The following is an 18,517-nucleotide window of genomic DNA, read 5'->3' on the forward strand; positions in this document are numbered from 1 at the left end:
ACATAATTATTGAATTCAAAAGCATTATTTGGTGTCTAGTATGGTCATTTACTGTGCTAGATTCTGGATATACAAATGATAAGAATATATCACATTTCTTCCTGTGAAGAATACATCTCCTTAAGAAAATCATATACTAATGGAGAAGCAAGATAGGTAAATAATCTCAGTCCTGTGATTAAAGGAAAAAAAAGAGAGTGAGAACTATAAAGTATGGTGGTACAGTGGGAGGCATGATTGCCTGTTTTGGGGACATCATTGGAGAACCCTAACAGAGTACGTAAGGTTCAAGCTGGAACTTAAAGTGTAGTTTCCTCTCTTACTTCTAATGGAACTATTTCTGATGAGGGCATGAGACAAAAAGGATCATAATTTTTCAAGTTACTGTGAATGAGACCACAGATGTTGGGAATGAGTCTTGCCTTCCCTGAGAGTTCATCCAGAGATTTAAAACCAATGAGTCCACCCATAGAGAAATGTTATAATCTTGATGAATAGCATAAAAGTGAGCAGATTACCATTTAGGCCTTTAAAGTTTTAAAAGTTGTCTTCAGCGGAAACTGAGTATGTTGATCTATAAAGTTATTATTAAAATATAATGAACAAGGATCCAAGCCACCATCTGCTCAATAAATAACTGGCTATGTTTTCAACCAATTAAATTCCATATGTCTCCTGCTATTTGGTCCAGACCGTCACTATGGCTGCCACTGCAGGCAAATGGGTAACCAGAGATTTCAGAGATTTTATTTCTTCCATTATCTACTGTGAACCATTAGAAAAGCCAGTAATATCTATGTGTTCTCTTCACTGGGCAAGGGAAGGAGGAGAACAGTCCTCTCCTCTGTAAAATGATTCTCCCCGACAATCAGGGCTGTTATTCCCCCCACTCCCATTACAGGAGAATATTACTACAGCATCATTGCCCTAGTACTGCATCTTGGCTAAACAACATTTGGTTTAATGGTATTTAATTTTAAAATATTTAAAAGAATGAAAGTATGTATTTGATTTTTTTTTGTGTTTTCATGATAAAGATAACTATTCTCTTTGAAGTTTTCTCTATTCAGACAATTATTGGCATCCAATAGACAACCTAAATTTTAGTAATAAGGGATAGCTAATTAATTTCCAGGATCCTGAGGCCACTGTTTTGCAATTACAACGGGAAATTATTTAAGAATTTTAACCAGGATAATGAAGTTAAGAATGAATCTTCAAGGGCCAAACCAAGGGAGGATGAGCCAAGTTTAGGGTGTGTAGAAATCTACTTGTCCTTGACAATGGTTTGGACTAGGGGATTGGTAGTAGGAATTGGAATGCATAATGGACTTGAGAAATAAATTAGAAGTAGATTCAATAGGAATTTGAAATTGATTGTTCAGGGTGAAGAGAGAGGGGAGGTGGAGAAATCAAGAATACCCTGGTGGCTGACTTGTGGGCTAGTAAGTTTTTCATAAGGAAACTAGAAGAAAAAATAGTTTGGAGCTAAGGAACGATGATATAAATCTTGAAGTTGTTGAACATAATGTATCTAAGAGTCACTCAAGTGGGAGTAGTTGGTAGGTAGTTGTATATATGGATCTAGAGCTGAGAAGAAGGTTCTGTGCTAAAGATACAAACTAGGAAATCGACACACATGGGGCTATGTAAAGCCTTGGAAAATAATGGGTTATCTGAAATAAAAAGCGTCTAACTGGAGGAGAGAAGATCTCCTGCAATATAAGCCCAAGGAACACTCTCGTACGGTGTAAGAATAGAAGGAAGAATTGCTCAAGCTTATCGAGGAGTGGAAGGCAGGCAAAAAATTCAAGGGAAAGGAATGTTTTACAAAACTGAGGGTGTTCAACAGCATCATCAGGTACTGGGAGGTAAATATGGACCTGAAACTGTTCATTACACTCAGCAAGTGGAAGACTCTAACTAAGGTATTGCAGTGTCACTGGGGACCCGAGTAGTGGAGATAAAGGCAGACTGAGGAAGGTTGTTATAACAGTGAGAGTCATAACTCTTTTGTGGAATTTGACTGTAAGTGGAAAGAGAAGCCTGCTGACAGAGAAGCAAGTTGGCACAACATTTGTTATTTTGGATTAAAAAGACCGGGAAATGTCAACATGGCAGTGGAAATGGAGAGGCTGAAGAGCAGGGGTGGGGTGGTAATATTCTTGTGATAATGTTCCTTGATTCACATTCTACATCTGGGTAATACTACATGAAACTGTTCCCCTTTGGGACATTCATTATATATAATGGCATTTTAATAAAATCCCTATGAATTTGTGGCAGATCTGTTTGATTTTATGTACCCCAATATTTTCCCAAACTAATTTGATCAAAGAGCATTTTTTTCTTATATAGTACCTGTTAATTACCTAAAGGAATAGAATTCCTTAGGAACTTTGTGTAAGATGGGGCTCCTGAGGGAAAGAAAGTAATGAGATTCCGTGCTGAAATGGAGGGATTCATCTTAGCAGTAGGATGAACTCTCATAGTGGGACAAGATGAAAGAAGAAAGAGTATGGATACTGCCAGGTTTATAAGCTTGGTGGCGTAAGTTGATAGCTACTATTTCTCTCTAAAGTTTAAGATGATACCATAGCAACACACACACAGGAATATCTCACAAACATACAAACTAAACTACATACATAGAAACCCACACACAAGCATGTACATAACCATATATAACACATATGAATTCACAAACTCCAACACTTACGCAAATATAAATTCAAATAAATGGAGATACTACATGATATTCAGATATGGTAGGATTATAGTTTATGAAAAAGAGAAGAACATTGAAACTATTGCTGAAGCCAGTGTCAGAGAAAGTAGAGTAGGGTTCCTCAGCATTATTAGGTCCCAGGTAATGTAGGGATCATAATTAATATTGATACTCATCTACTTGATAGTGCAATGCCTTCATCAGCTTTAAGCAGCTTCTTTGTAGAGATAGAGAATGAATAATGGGACCGATCCAGGATGAAGCTTTTCCAGGTGGTATGATGGAGAAAATAGAGTAAAAGAATTGAATATGTTGGGAAATGACAGGTTGAAGTATTAGGCAATGAATATAACTGTATAAACATAATACTACCAATAATTATGATAATAGAAGATCATCAGAATATCTGGGACCCTAACTCAGATAACATGGCTGCAGATTTTCGTGCTGTAGAAAGGTTTGGCCAGACAGACTAGAGAGAAAACATCTGGATGTCTTGATGGAATCAAAGATCAGGTTTTACAATGAACACTGAGTAAGAAAGATAGAAAGGGAGAAGATTGTACTAAGTTATGCAGTATTTCAATTTAGGATTTCAGAGAAAAAGTTCAGGTGATGAGATCTTTGGTCCTAGAAAATTTGTGACAGGAGTAGAACGGAGATGAATATCATTGAGAAGTTTAAGGATTGTAAAACTAGAATATTAATTGGATCTTCCATATGGCTACTAAAGTTATCTACCATAATGTTAGAAACAGAGATAGCAAGGAAGATGGTAATCCAGGTTCTAGAGTCCTCAAGGAGTTGTGATAGCTGGTGGCAAGGCAAAATAGTGAAGAGGTAAAAGATAGTATAATGGAAAAGCATAAGCTAAAAATAGTCTGAAAACTCTTTTATTTCCAAACAGCTCTTTTGAGAGTGACGTCACCAAAATGGAAACATAGGAGACCTCAGCCTCCCTCTCCCAACAAAAGTCAACAATTAGGTAGCTATCCATGAGCAAAAATTGCTCTGGCCAAACTCTGGAGTACACTTAAGAAATTTTTGCAACACACTGGAGCAAAAGCCCGGAGAATAATTGCATAAGAAGAGAAGGAAGACAGCATCATTTTGCCAGCATCATCCCATCTCCTAAGCTGGCATTGCTTAGTGCCAAGAAGGTGCTTCCCAGATAGCATGGGATCTCCTCACCAGGAAAGAGGTGAGCGACCAGCTTGTCCAGCTTTTCAGGGCCCTCTTTCGTTTTATTCTACCCAGACTAGCAAATCTGAGACTTATAAAAGAAGCTGGGAACAAGGAAGAAAAGCAGAGGCTACCAATAGCAGCCACACAGTAGGAGTGAGTGTGGTTCACCGTGACATCTTCTGCAGATAAACCCAGCGGCATTCACCACTGAGGAAGGAACCAAGGGCCAGCACAGCTGTCACAGACACCCTGCAGACTTCACCAGCTCTCACACCACAGGGATTCGCATTCGCAGATGTCAGACACCTGAGTCCCTCCCCATCCCTCCTCCCTGCCCCCGCCAGAGCTGGAACTACACTGGCCATCAGCTTAGACCTCTGTGACTGTGCAAGTGTAAGGCACTGTAAGACGCCAACCTAGACCCCCATGGCTGACCCCCACTGTCCTGTGCACACTCGGGGCTAGCCCTGCCAACTGTACACTTGCACACCACTGGCGTGAGGCCCATCCCTGGCTTCCACTGTAGTGTGCAGTGGAAAGGGGTGGGGGGATTGTGCAGCCACAGGAGAGCAGGCCAACAGTGAGGACCCCCACAGTTGCTTGTGGCCGCAGATCAGGCCCTGTCTTCTGTCGCTGGCCTGCTCCCTGCCTTGGTCACTGTGCACCTGCATGCCCCCAGCCCAACCCCTATCACTGACCTCCACTGCAGTGCACTGTGTCTGAGGGAGATTGTGCAGCCACAGGCAAACCCCCAGGAAAGCAACCCTGTGAAAGAACAACAAAGCTGGAGGTGATACTGAACTTCTCAATCTTAGATCTGTGCCTGATCTGGCAGTAAGCCAATCACTGAGACAGTGCTTCGAGGTAGAGAAAGGTTTATTCAAATTAGCCAAAAGGAGAAGGCAGAAGAATAGGTTCTCTCAGATCTGCCTTAACAAAAGAAGGAAGCAGGGCATCTTTATAGGGCTGAATGGCTTTAGAGGAGGAGTTTGAGGAAACAGAGAGGAACCCATGTTTCTTTCACTCCAGAAAAGACCTTTGAGCAACCAGACTTCTTGATGTCAGTGGCAGCTGGGGTCTGGTCATCTGGTGGTTATAACTTCCTTAAAGGCATCTTTTTCCTTTGCAAAACAAGCTCAAAAATCCTTGTGACCCCTGAGTCACCCCTTTGGTTAGAGAAGAATACAAGACAGCAAGCTATATTTACTTGTGGGCCATGAAGCAAGCATTTGGATTCAATGAATATATCTAAATGGGACTAAGGTTATTTATTAACTTCTTTTCATCTGTGTCTGGGTTGGGAAAAAGGTCAGAGGATAACTATGTTATAGTGGAATATTTACAATAACCTTCAGGTATTTGGCTTCAGAGATATCATACTTTCTGATTTCAAACGATGCTACAAAGCCATAGTAATCAATACATTATGGTCCAGGCACAAAAAAAGACACAGAGACCAATGGAACAGAATAGAGAACCTAGAAATAAATCCTCTCTTATGTAGCCAACTAATATTTGACAAGGGATCCAAGAATATTCAATGGGGAAAGGACAGTATCTTCAATAAGTGATCTTGGGAAAACTGGATAACCACATGTAAAAGAGTGAAATTGGACCTCTATCTTATATCTCTCACAAAAACTTACTTGAAATGGATTAAACACTTAAACATAAGATTGAAACTGTAAAATTCCTTGAAGAAAACATAGGAATAAAAGCTCCTGGGCAATGATTTTTGGATACGACACAAAAAGCACAGGCAACAAAAGCAAAAGTTAACAACTGGGACTACATCAAACTAAAAAGATTCTGCACAGCAAAAGAAGCAATCAACAAATTAAAAGGCAACTTATGGGATAGGAGAAAATATTTACCAATCATAGACCTGATGAGGGGTTAATATCTAAAATGTATAAAGACCTCATATAACTCACTAGAAAAAAACAAACATAAATAATGGGCAGAGGAACAGAATAAACATTTTTCCCAAGAAGACATACAAATGGCCAACAGGAACGTGAAAAGGTACTAGTCATCATGAAGCATCAGGAAGTGCAAATCAAGCCACAATGAGATATCACCTCACACCTGTTAGAACGGTTATCATCCTGAGAATAGTACAGTTAGTGAAATAAGTCAGACGGAGAAAGACACATACCATATGAGTTCACCCATGTGTCGAATACTAAAAACAAAACAAAAACAAGTTCATAGAAGTAGACAACAGATTGGTAGCTACCAGAGGGGAGAGGGGGTGGGAGGAGAACAAAATGAGTAAAGTAGGCCAATAGTCTGGTGAGGGATGGAAACTAGAATTTGGTGGTGAGCATGCTGTAGTATATACAGATGTCAAATTACAATATTGTACACCGGAAACCTATATAACGTTATAAACAAATGTTACCTCAAACAAAAAGAAAAAAAGACAAGAGGTAACAAGTATTGATGGGGATATGGAGAAAAGGGAACCCTTGTGCACTGTTGGTGGGAATGTAAATTGGTGCATCCACTACTTTTCAAAAAACTAAAAATAGAACTACCATGTGATCCAGCAATCCCACTTCTGGGTCTGTATCCAAAGGAAATGAGCACAGGATCTCAAAGAGATGTCTGCATTCTCCTGTTCACTGCAGCATTATGCACAATAGCCAAGATGTGGAAGCACCCTAAGCATCTGTCAAGTAATAAATGGATATAAAAGATGTGGTATAATATTATGCAATATTATTGCATTAATGCAATATTATTTAGCCATTAAAAAAAGAGGAAATTCTGCCATTTGTAACAACATGGGTGAAACTTGAGAACATTATGCTGAGTGAAATGTCAGACAGAAAGGTACAAATACTGTATGATCTCACTTATATGTGGAATCTTAAAAAGTTGAACTCTCAGAAACGCAGAGCATAGTGGTGGTTACTAGGGTCTGGGGGATGGGGAAATGGGCGATATTGGCCAAAGGGTACAAACTTCCACTTATAAGATGAATAAATTCTGGAGATCTAAGTACAGTATTTTGATTATAGTTAACAATACTGTATTACATACTTGAAAGATACTAAGAGAGTAGATCTTAAGTGTTCTCACCACAAAAAAGAAATGGTCATTATGTGACTTGATGGAAGCATTAGCTAATGGTGTAATCATTTTGCAATATATAAGTGTATCAATTCAGCACGTACTCCTTAAACTTACACAATGTTTTATGTGTAATTACATCTCAATAAAATGACAAACATAAGCAAAAAAGTAGCTTTTGGGGGGGCAAAATAATACATGCATATTATTAAAAATTCAAACAGTGAAGAAAATTACAGATAAAAGAAAATAAAAATCTAATCATGTGGAGATTTGCACCATTAATATGCTTACATAATCTTTTACAGTATATCTATGACCACAGATGCAGATTTTTCCATGAGAATGGAGGAGTATTTATCTGCAAGTGGGAAATGAAGAGAATGTCCAATCCACCCACGTCCCAACACTGAGGGAAGTGGGGTGTGGGACAATGCACTCCTTTGTCTGAAAGGTAAAATAATGGTTTAAGGGGAAAGGCATTGTCAATTAAAGGAAACAAGTAAAGTTAACTTTCTTTGGTTAGACAGTGATTGTGATTTGATGAGGGTTTGTTAACCGTAGACTATAGATTTCAGAAGTCATAGAAGAGAGTTTAGAAGCTGGAAAAGGATGTGTCACGCTAAGGGAGTACAAAACTGTGTCCGCTGAGAATCTGGCAGAAGAGAGACGATCAGGATTCCATCTTGGATGACAGTGAAGGAACTTGAGGCCTGGCGGATGGAGCTGCTGCAAGCATAGCAGGAAATTCATCTCAGCGCCCTCTTCATAGTTTGGTGGACGTGTAGGCTTCTCAGGGATCAGCTGCCAGGGTGGCACTCATCTTTCTCTCACTCACTCAAAAATAGGCTTTGAGAACCTACTACATGCCAGGAACTATGTGAGTCTCTAGGGTATAAACTGGTAAACAAGGGAGTCAGAGTCCTGCCCTCAGAGTGAACAGAAGGGCAAAATCATAGGTGTTTATAAATGTCACTGAAGGCCTGAGAGTGGACAAGCACAAGGCAATCGTTCCCCGGTAGATGATTATCAGCAACGCTGGCTAGTGACACAGGCATCCAGGGAAGGGCAATGCACTCCAATCACAGTTTTCATACAAAAATCTAAAAAAGTCCAATATCTCCAAACCAATTAAAAGTTACCTGGGCTCATTTTTTACACAGACATTAGCATTTTTAAATAACTTTTACCAGGTTTTATCACTAGGGAATTAGCACAAACACTCAGGGGTGTACATGTCTTAAAAAAATATTGAGAAAGGGAAGCTACCAAGATACATACGTTACACACATGAATCTTCCATATATGATTAAGTATTATTGAATATACAAGATTCCTTTAATGTAGCATATCACAACACAATTTCAAGCATATGTACAAAAATAAGAGCCACTGGCTTTTCAAATTTTATTTCACGAAGACATAAAACATAACTTTGCAGAACTATAGCAATCCATCCTTTCCCAAACCAACAGCAACATCATTGTATGTTCACACAGAGAAGTTACTCACACGCTTCAACACGTGTTCCACACCAGGAACCCCTAAAAACTATCCACAGAAAAAAATTCTTTATCAGATACTTTCTTATTTCTGAAAGTCTCCTTTCTTTCAAAGATAAAATTGTAATACTCTTTCAAAAAGAATATTCAACAATTTTATACATTTATAGTTTCCCTTAGTAATTTATTCTAAATATTTTTTAAATAGCTTTTTGGACTGGAGACACAGATCATGTTTTACCAACATGATTCATAATGTAAGCTAAATCCATGGGTCATATTTTCTTTTTTCCGTTTTTAGGAGCTGATGGATGGTGGTTCAAAGATAGTTACTCCTGGACTAAGAAGATGTGATATGCCTGCCAGGGAGGAGGATAAAAAGCTTCTCAGTTTATTCCAGGGCGACTCTATTACAAGCAGTTACGTTCCAAGCTTTAGTAACATTTCTCTGTGACCAGGCACCACAGGGAGACAGAGGATTTGCAGATGGAGAATGGTAGTTACACTTGAGCATCACAGAGTGAGGGCAATTGTTCACCTTTGTGGGCACCTGCCCGTGTGGCATAAACTTGCATGTGGTCCCCATGAAAGGATGTCGCCTTACTCATCTTACACTGTGTGAGTTAGAAACATACTCTCCAGACAGATGAGGTTGAGGGCAAAATAGTAGAGAGGTTGTTTTCTGTTTGTTTGTTTTAATCTAATTTCTGACTACCACTGACTTGGAAGCTTGTCTTCAGGTAATTCACTTAGGATCAAACAGGAAACTTCCGTTTGAATGGAGCTCATCTGGATTAACCTACCTGGACAAGTGGCTGTTTTTCACCTGGGGGTGGTTATGCATGCCAGGAATAAACCATTCTTTTAGAGGACTTTAGAACTCAAAGAGGGCCATTCTCTAATCCACTTGCACATCCTTAAAGAAAAACTTTCATTCTGAAAATGAAAGTGTGACTTTGGATATAACAATTCCCATAGAAGAGAAGTTCTAGGAATAATTCTAGCCAAAGAGTAGAAGGGGATCTTACTTAAGACACTCTTTCAGTCCTTCACCATAAGCATTTAATTCTCCAAATAATTATATTATATACTTTTCTCTTTAAAAATATATTTCTGTCAGGGCCAGCCTGGTGGTGCAGTGGTTAAGTTCACGTGATCCAATTCAATGGCCCGGGGTTCACCAGTTGAGATCCCAGGTGTGGACCTACTCACTGCTTGTCAAGCCATGCTGTGGCAGGCATCCACATGTAAAGTACAAGAAGATGGACACAGATGTTAGCTCAGGGCCAGTCTTCCTCAACAAAAAGAGGAGGATTGGCAACAGATGTTAGCCCAGGGCTAATCTTCCTCAAAAAAAAAAAAAATTATATATATATATGTATATATATATTTCTGTCATTCATGTAGTTAGGATACCAGCTCCCTGAATATTTTCTGAATTATTGTACAGAAAATTACAGCATAGAATGGCTTAAATATAGGATTATATAAAAGAATGATTTAGACCTTAGTTAAAAATACTAAAATCATATATGAACATTTTCCATGTGTGAGAATTTACTGGATGTAGAAAAATTTCCTGTCCAAGAAGTTCTGTTGATGATTAACTTCCCTTCAGCTTTCAACAGGGAAGTAAATACCTACAATCCACTTAACATTTCAAAGCAATTAAAGTTTTAAAAGCTGGCTAATTTCTGGAGTGTATGCTCATTGTTTATGGAGCAAAAGATGCAAACTCTACTTTGCTGAAATGGCTTTGTTTGTATTATGCATCTTCGTGGTTCATTAACCCCATTTTTCACGTCAGCATCACACTTCCTTTTTTGGTCATATGTGCCCACCGTCTGAATGGCCAGAGTGGAGAGAGTGCAGGGCAATGTGCCAAGCTTTAGAAAATGACTTCATCTTCTACTTACCCAATTCTTATAAGGCAAGGAAGCATCCAGATGGTCATCAGTAACCGAGACAGCCACTACCTCCCTTAACAGAGCCTAAAGCTGTATAAGCTGGATCAGAAGCAGATTTCCCTCATTGCACAACTGCATGTTTTTCTTGGAACCTACCAGCTTCAGCATTTTTCTTTAAGACTCCTGATTTGCTGGTCACAGAACATTGAAATCATAAAAAATCTGAAGTTATCTAATATTGAAAGAATATTGACTGCTTAAGAAAATCCATGTTTAAAATGTTACCCCCAGAAGGCCATATTAGTTACACCCCATTTGCTTTCTACTCTTGAAAAGTGACATCATTTTACTTCTTAGATCTCATTGGAAAAAAGCTGGTAAAATATTCAAAGACATAAAATGAGGGGAAATTTGGGGAAAATAAATTCTTCTTCCTTTCTTAATTAAGTATGAGTCATTTTTAGGCAAATGTTTTTCTCTCTGTAAACATCAGACTTACCACATAAATAACAATGACGATAATATGTATAAACACACATCGTGGGTCAAGAACAGGGTTAGGTGCATACATGGATTAAATCATGAAATCCTTCTGCCTGGCCAATGAGTAAGGCCCTGTTACATGTGAGGAATACGAAATTCAAAGAACTTAAGTGACTTGTCCAACATCACACAGCTAGTAAGTGGCAGAGACAGGATTCAAGCCCCTAAAAGTCTAATGTCAGACCACGTTCAGCCAGTGTACCATAACCCTGCTCAGTGTCTTAATGGAGAAAACCCTTCTATTGGCACAAAAACAACTAGAAAACAGCTAATAAAATACACGGAAAAAGAGAGAGACAGCGACAGAGAGAAAGACTGATAGAAATTATTTTCAGGTTTAAACTTAGCCCCAAGATGTCACTTCCGCATTCAGGAACAGCTGGTAGTCCATCCTTTGCTCCTTCTTTTTTGAATATAAGAGGAGTTTGTGTTGAAAGAGGACTAATTTTTTACCCGAAAGATTTAATTGCATATGCTATTTAAAGTGATGCTATTTAAACTGTCGACAATATCTTAAGGGGAAAATTTTACTGTGATTTTGGAGACGACTACTTTCAAAGAGAAGGAAATAGTCAGATAAGTATACAGCCAGACACAATTTCCAGCTGTGTAGCTGTATGTTGTTTTTGAAATAATGAAAATCAAATATGGTCAGCAATAGTCATTCCACTGAGGAAAAACTCACCTTTAGAATGGAGGAATTTGTGTATTGCTTATGCTGATTTAAGAGTTACAAACATGAAAACGAATCCCCATGGTGTCTGATCTAATCTCGACACGGACAGTATCCACAAGATCTATTGTCAGTCACAGCTCAAAGCTGCTGCCTCGGGAAGAAAAAATGCTTTGATAACTCATTGTGTCAAAGAAAAAGATTTCACTCTGTGAAATATTGATTAAAACTTTAAAATAAAATTGGTACTTTCTGAAAGAACCTTGTAAAGGTAACAAAGAGAATAACAAAGAAATTCCAAAGGGCACCTTTAAGATTGTTTTCAAAAAGGTTGATGTTTAAAGAAAATCTTGAGTAAAAAATATATCTTACCTTTTAATACTTACATCAATATAATTTTTCCACTAACAATAAGGACATGCTTTCTTCACATTGCTGTTATTACTTTATATTTTAAGGTCAAAATTCATTCACTATGTTTTTTAGTTACTAAAATGAATGCATTTCAGCCCTAGCCTTCAGGCTATTATTCCTCAAGATACAAACAAGTCAAGGAAAAGTCAATAGTGCAAATAGATATTTTACTGTCGAAGAAGACCTATGAGTCTATCTAGGCTCCTCAATTGTGTAGCATATTTATAAAATGCTGCAATGTTATCAAAACAATTTTCTGGAGTGTTTCTATTCTATTAGGGGATGTGGGAAACTATATAATACTATAACAATAATCACAAACAAATTGGGGCAATAGGGGTCTTATGATGATTATGTTCCTAAGATTATTTTGAGAAATGTTTAAAACATGGAAAAGTCACCCTGGATACATTTTATCATTTTTGGGAAAATGAGGGTGGAGTGGGAAGAAGGTAAGAAAATGGATTCAAAGAGGGAGGATCAAGCTGAATCTCAGCTCAATTACTGTAAGCTCTTCAGAGCGAGGTGAGAGCAAAGATGTGTGTGTCAGGCTGCCTTGCATGTCTCCTTCCGAAGACTTTGCACTCAGTCCACCTACATTTACCATGTGCCCACTCTGATGACTGCTCTGAAAAAGAAAGAGCTAAAAATTTGGCTCCTATTTTTTGAGGAAGAGAAGATTTCCAATAAATCATTAAAGTGCGTAAAGTTTGTCTGAAGATATGCATGGTGTTTTGAGAGGAAATGGATGAGATGAAGCAAATTATATTGGCACACTGCCTTGAAAATAGGAAACCATCAAGAAATATCAGTTGATAAAGAGTAGGGACCACTGTGGGTCCTAAGACATGGGTTGGGTCCTGGGTCCTAGTTCCTTCTCTGTCATTAACCTTACTGTGACATAGTGAGGCCTGTTTCTCCACTGGTAAAACAAGGAGTGAGGAGCAGACTTCTCTCCTTACTTTAGAAGTATTTATGAACGCCTCTAAAGACTGATTCCAGCTCTAGCAATATTAATTACAGGACTTTTGAGAATGGAAGTGTTTCTCAGGCATTCTAGATGTAGCACTGAGAAATGATGAGTACTAGACATGGGGATCAGAAACCCAGCGAGGAAGGCACCTGGCCCGAGGCTCTGAATTCAAATCCTGTGCCTGCCACTAGCTGTGTGATCTTGGGAAACTACTTAGACTCTGGACCTAGGCTTCTCCTCCATAAAATAGGGATATTATTTCACCTCCCTCTTTGGGTTTTTGAACAGATTAAGAGAACACTGGTAAGATGCTTAGAATTGTGCTTGGAGCATAGTGTATGCTGAAAACATTTTAGAAGCTGATAAAAAATGACTCAAGTTTGTAATATCCTGGAAAATCAAATGGTTCTCTGATTTTAACCTGGTAAGTTTGCAACCGTTAACTCTATTTTTCCATGAAGCCACACAGTCCCAACTAAACTTTATACTGATAGGCTGGTCCTTCTTTTATCCTTTTGACAGGGCCATGGATCCAGAAGTAGTTATGCTACTTGCAAAATAAAATGAAGAAATGACATATTCAGTCCATTTAAGGACAGTCACTCCATCTTCCCTTCTCTCTTTCCTCTGTTGAAATGAATTTGTCTAAAATATCCATAAAATTGAGACAAAACTGTGAAGATTCTCCTTTTCTTGACTTAAGATCTTTGCCCACGTATTTCACATAACATTCTGTAGATGCATGGCACAATCGGGGGGCGGGGGGGGAATCAAACACTCTCAAAACCGACTCTCTTTCTGACTTGGCCTTTCAAACTATTAGCCCTCTTTGTCCTTCAAATCATTTTCTATTGCATAGCAGACAAATCCAATTATTTTCCTAATGCTGAGCTCTGTGACTAACATTCATTCCTTTGGGATTCGGTCAGAAACATTAGACCTGCATGATGTATAATGTGAAGTAGAGCATATTTACTAGCTGTGACCTTTATCATACATGGTATCAATAAACAATTTAAACACGAATGCTCAGGGAGAAGGTCAGGTTAAAGATAAAGAAGCTCGTCTCAAAAGAAAGCCCTTTAAGTGATATTTAATTGAACTGACTGCTTTACTTGAAAAATTATGGAGCTTTTACCCTTTTCCCTGATACGTGTCCGATTCCTTCCATTCCACGATTCTAGCTACAGCACAGCTTGGTTTAGTTGTGCCTCTAAAATTAATTTTTGATCATGTTGCTAGATGACAATGATACTTTCTGATGTAGTAGAAAAAAATACCTTTTTAGTCAAGATAATTAAGAGTGGGCAATATATGTAAAAGTATAATATCATTAATATTTCAGCCTTTAACTTTCCTTATTTCCAACATTTCTTAGAATATAGTACCAACAGAACTAAATTACCCATAAGTTTAACTCTTTACTGCATCTTACTCATTCAACCTGTAATAATCCATGTTTTGGAGTACTAAGCATTCACCCCCAACTACTTCGCTTATACTTCATATGGGTTTGACTTCTTTACCCAGCTGACCTGGTTATGACCTGGTTGCTACAAATTGAAATGCTTATGAGAGTCAGGAAAATAAAACTAATGCCTAAGGCGGTTATGAGACGAATATTGGTATGCATTAAAATATATTTTCAGGGAGCCATATAATGCAACATAGAATTAATATTATTCTGCAACTTATAGCCTGTAATTTTTTTGACAGCTAAGGTCTATTTTTCTTAGAGCGGTTGATTCTACTTACATCTGAATAAAAATAACTTATGCCTGGATGTTTCAACTATGTCAAAATTCCCTCAAACCACTCACCATGTGAACTGTGGCCAGAACCAGAACAAAGCTTATTTGCATGACCCGTGTTTAGGCTATATGGTTATGTGGCAGAAACTCGACCTCATCTGATTCTTGAAATGTTACTTAGCAGAAATGGGTTCTCTATACTCTTCCGGCTGAAAGAGTCTGTGATTTGGGTGGGTCTGTATTAATGCTTCAAAAACCCAGGTCCTTTGTCTAGTCTTATAGGACACATTATGGCCTCCGTATTAGGGCCACGTGAATAAGATTAAAGTACAGAACCCATGGAAAGTTCCCCAGATGCACATCATCACTTTGGGCCAGAGGCAGTCTTGATGGACCACCTTTGAGCATCCTGATACTGCTTATAGCTGACTCCATCACCCTTGCCTTCACAGATTCTTTTTTTTTGCTTCAATCTTCTATTCAAGCCTTTTATTTTTTTCCAGAGGAAAAAAATCAAAGCTCTCTAAATCTTGTTAGCATAAATTCTGGACATATGTAATAAATGATATAGATAAAATAAAAAGAAACAAATACATAAAACACGTGGTCATAGTAACCTTGAAATATATTTCAGGGCAACATCAAACGTGTTTTTTTCAATTCAAATTTCAATTCAAAACATAGTGTCACAAACCATCTCTTTATGGGAAAAAACTGTGAGACATCCTAGCAGATGCTTAACTTACCGTAGTACTAAGTGTAACTCCTGCCCAGTTACAATGCATTTAAGGAGAGTTGCTGGTCCGGAAAAATAGCCCCCAGGTTTCAGCTTCTAAGAGTTCTGCAGCTGCACTCACAGCCCCAGCATTTCATCACGGTGCCCAGCAGAGTCTCCCTCAGGTGAATATTTTTTGCAGAGTCTAGGAATTTACCAACAATTTAACCTTGAAATGTATTACAAAATTAACAGATCCAGTGGAAATATAATAATTTATTGATGAAGATTTACAATGAATGATAGAGGTGGTTTTTTCCTTAAGTTTTTGTCTGTTTGTTTTAGATATTTATTTTCATTCAATCAGTGCATTTGAAGTATCTCTATGCTTTGTGTAAGGTGAATGGGACTCACGCTAAATTAGTGTGTTAGCACCATTCTGGTGCCCTGATCTCAAGCACTTCCATAAAAGAAATGTTGTGCTGGAGAGGGAGAATGATCTGCCTCCCAGGATTTCCTCTCCGGGCAGCAGCCTGGTCAAGGAGAAATATGAACTCTTACGCACAAATCCTGGATCTCCTTGGGGCATGTGTTCAACCCTACTGGGCTGATATGGAAGTAGAGGGTCAGAAAGCATCCGGAAGAGAAAAAATAGGTTCAGAGCCCACACATTTCCCATTTCAGGCTCTGGGTGCCAGCCTGAATAGCCGAATAGCACTGCTGCCCACTTTCTGCGCCTGTCTCTACTTCCTCCCTCCCCGTGTCCCAGCACTAGGAGATTTAGAAAATTTCCATAAATGCAATCCAAAGCCATGGTAGAGTTCTGTGTGCCATCTAAGAACCATACTGGTCCCGAAGAAGAAGATCTAACTCAAACCATCCCTGTAGTATGTTTAATTCAGTATCTTTCACTGGGTCACCCATTACTGCTTGAAAAGCAAAACTGCTTGGGTAAACTAACACTCCTCTCCTAAGATGGTTAAAATAAGGAGGCTTTAGTTATGCATTTTACCAACTGCCTCATCCCAACTTATTTCTGTACCTATGTCTCCCTAACCACTTCCCCAGTGTCAGGGACTTCTGTCCTCTATCTAGATCCATCTCTAGCCTGTATCTCAATGGTTTCCGATTGCTGCAACAACTCGTTTTCACACACAGTGCCTTCATCATCAGCAGAGCTTCCTCTCCAGACACTAACACTGGCAAGAGTCTGAAGTTTTCCTTAACTATTGGCTTTCTTAATCCTGCCTCCAAAGAAAATGAAAATTATACTCTTCCTATGTCTGATTCATGACTGTCAAGAATGTCTTTAATTTATACTATACCTTTATAAAAATGTATTAGGGAGGTGGGGTGATTTAATGAAATGAGCTAAGATTTCAGACTTACTTAGACTTAGTTTCAAGTACCTGCTTCTTCTGTGATGTGATCACCTCGTTGAACCTCAATTTATTTATCTGTAATACAGGGAGAATGCACACACCCTAGGAGTTTTATAAATACAAAATAGTAAATGAGGTAACTGAAATGATTAGCAGAGAATCTGGCATATGGCCATTATTTCTGAGGTCAATAGTCATTAGAGTGATATGAGAGTTAGTATGAAAGTAATTTTTTTGGAAACTAATAACGCAAAAGCCCAAACTCTTAGAAGAATGTGTGGTTATGTTAGAGGGTATTTGATTTCAAGATGGAGTAGAGAGGACCAAGCTGGCTGTTTTCAGATTCGACACATTTACCACTATAACTCTCCCTCCTCTTTCCTTGAACACTACAGTTGCTTTAAATCAATTAATATGGTCAGACTAAGCTTTAAAAGAATTTCGCTTGCATCAAGAAGTCCTCCTGTTCCACTGGATTATTCCCACTGAATTTCCATGATGTCTCAAAATAGTGAGGCCGCTATTTTGAGTACATTGTGGTAGATGCCTACTTTAAACCCAGATGTGTTGTGTGGGTGGGATAATACAGTAAGCCATGATCATAGCATTAGTTTCTCAGATGGATTAGCTGTTGTAGACACAAGGCAAAGACTGTGGGAAAAATAAAGGACGAGATGTGATTAAGGAAAAAGAAGGTTTGCATGTTTAATTCTTGCTGCCCAGGAAAGCAAAGCCCACATGGGAAAGCTTGCAGGAACCCTGTGCTCAGGGTTCTCCTGAGGATCAATGATCGAGGGGACAGGGACAGAGTGGTAGAAAGAGGGCCTAACCGTAAGTCTTGACAAGCGTCCCTCCCAGCATTTTTCTTACTTTTCCTTTCTATACTTTAGGGAGTTTTTTTAACTATATGTTTTAATCTATGTGGATAAGCAGAAGGGATATTTTACTGAAGCTATTGACCACTTCCCTGTAAAATCTCCATCACTTGCACATACCTTCATCCTTGTACTTATCACGCTGTGTTGCGATCATGTGTTTATATGTCTTTCTCCACAACCAGGTTGCAAGCTTCCTTAAAGCAAAGGGTTAAATTTTGTTCAACTCTGTACCCTTAGTACCAACACAAAGTTTGATTTGTAATTGGCACTCAAAATGTTTTCTGAATGAATGAATGAGTGAATGATATAATCATGTTGTGAACTGTCTTTCAAGAGAGCATAAAAATGCAAAGCATTTATTCTAGTAGAGAGGAAGGCATCACCGAGGAAATGACCTTCGATTTGGATTTTGAAGGATGAGATCAATTGTGCTAGTATACAGTCAGATAAAGCTCAGCAGATTTCTCAGCTGATTCTAAATGCATTCAGCTCAATTGCTTAGAGTGTCCAAACACAACCTAAAGACAGCTTGTCAAAATAGGCTAGAAATTGCTTAGGGAAATATGTTGAAGCTCAAAGCAGCGAAAGTATTTATTTTTCAAGCAGTGTAAGCAAGAATGTATGGAGAAAAAACTCTAAGAGAATTTATTGCAATGAACTTCTTCAACGAACATCACACGCCATACTGTTGCTGGGTCTTTTCCTGGATTTCAGGGCACACAGCTGGAATTTGCATGAGGATGTGACGCGACTGATCCTTTAATAGCACACTGAAGGTGAGCTGACAG

Source organism: Equus caballus, chromosome 14 (assembly GCF_041296265.1).
Source record: "Equus caballus isolate H_3958 breed thoroughbred chromosome 14, TB-T2T, whole genome shotgun sequence".
Classification (NCBI taxonomy): domain Eukaryota; kingdom Metazoa; phylum Chordata; class Mammalia; order Perissodactyla; family Equidae; genus Equus; species Equus caballus.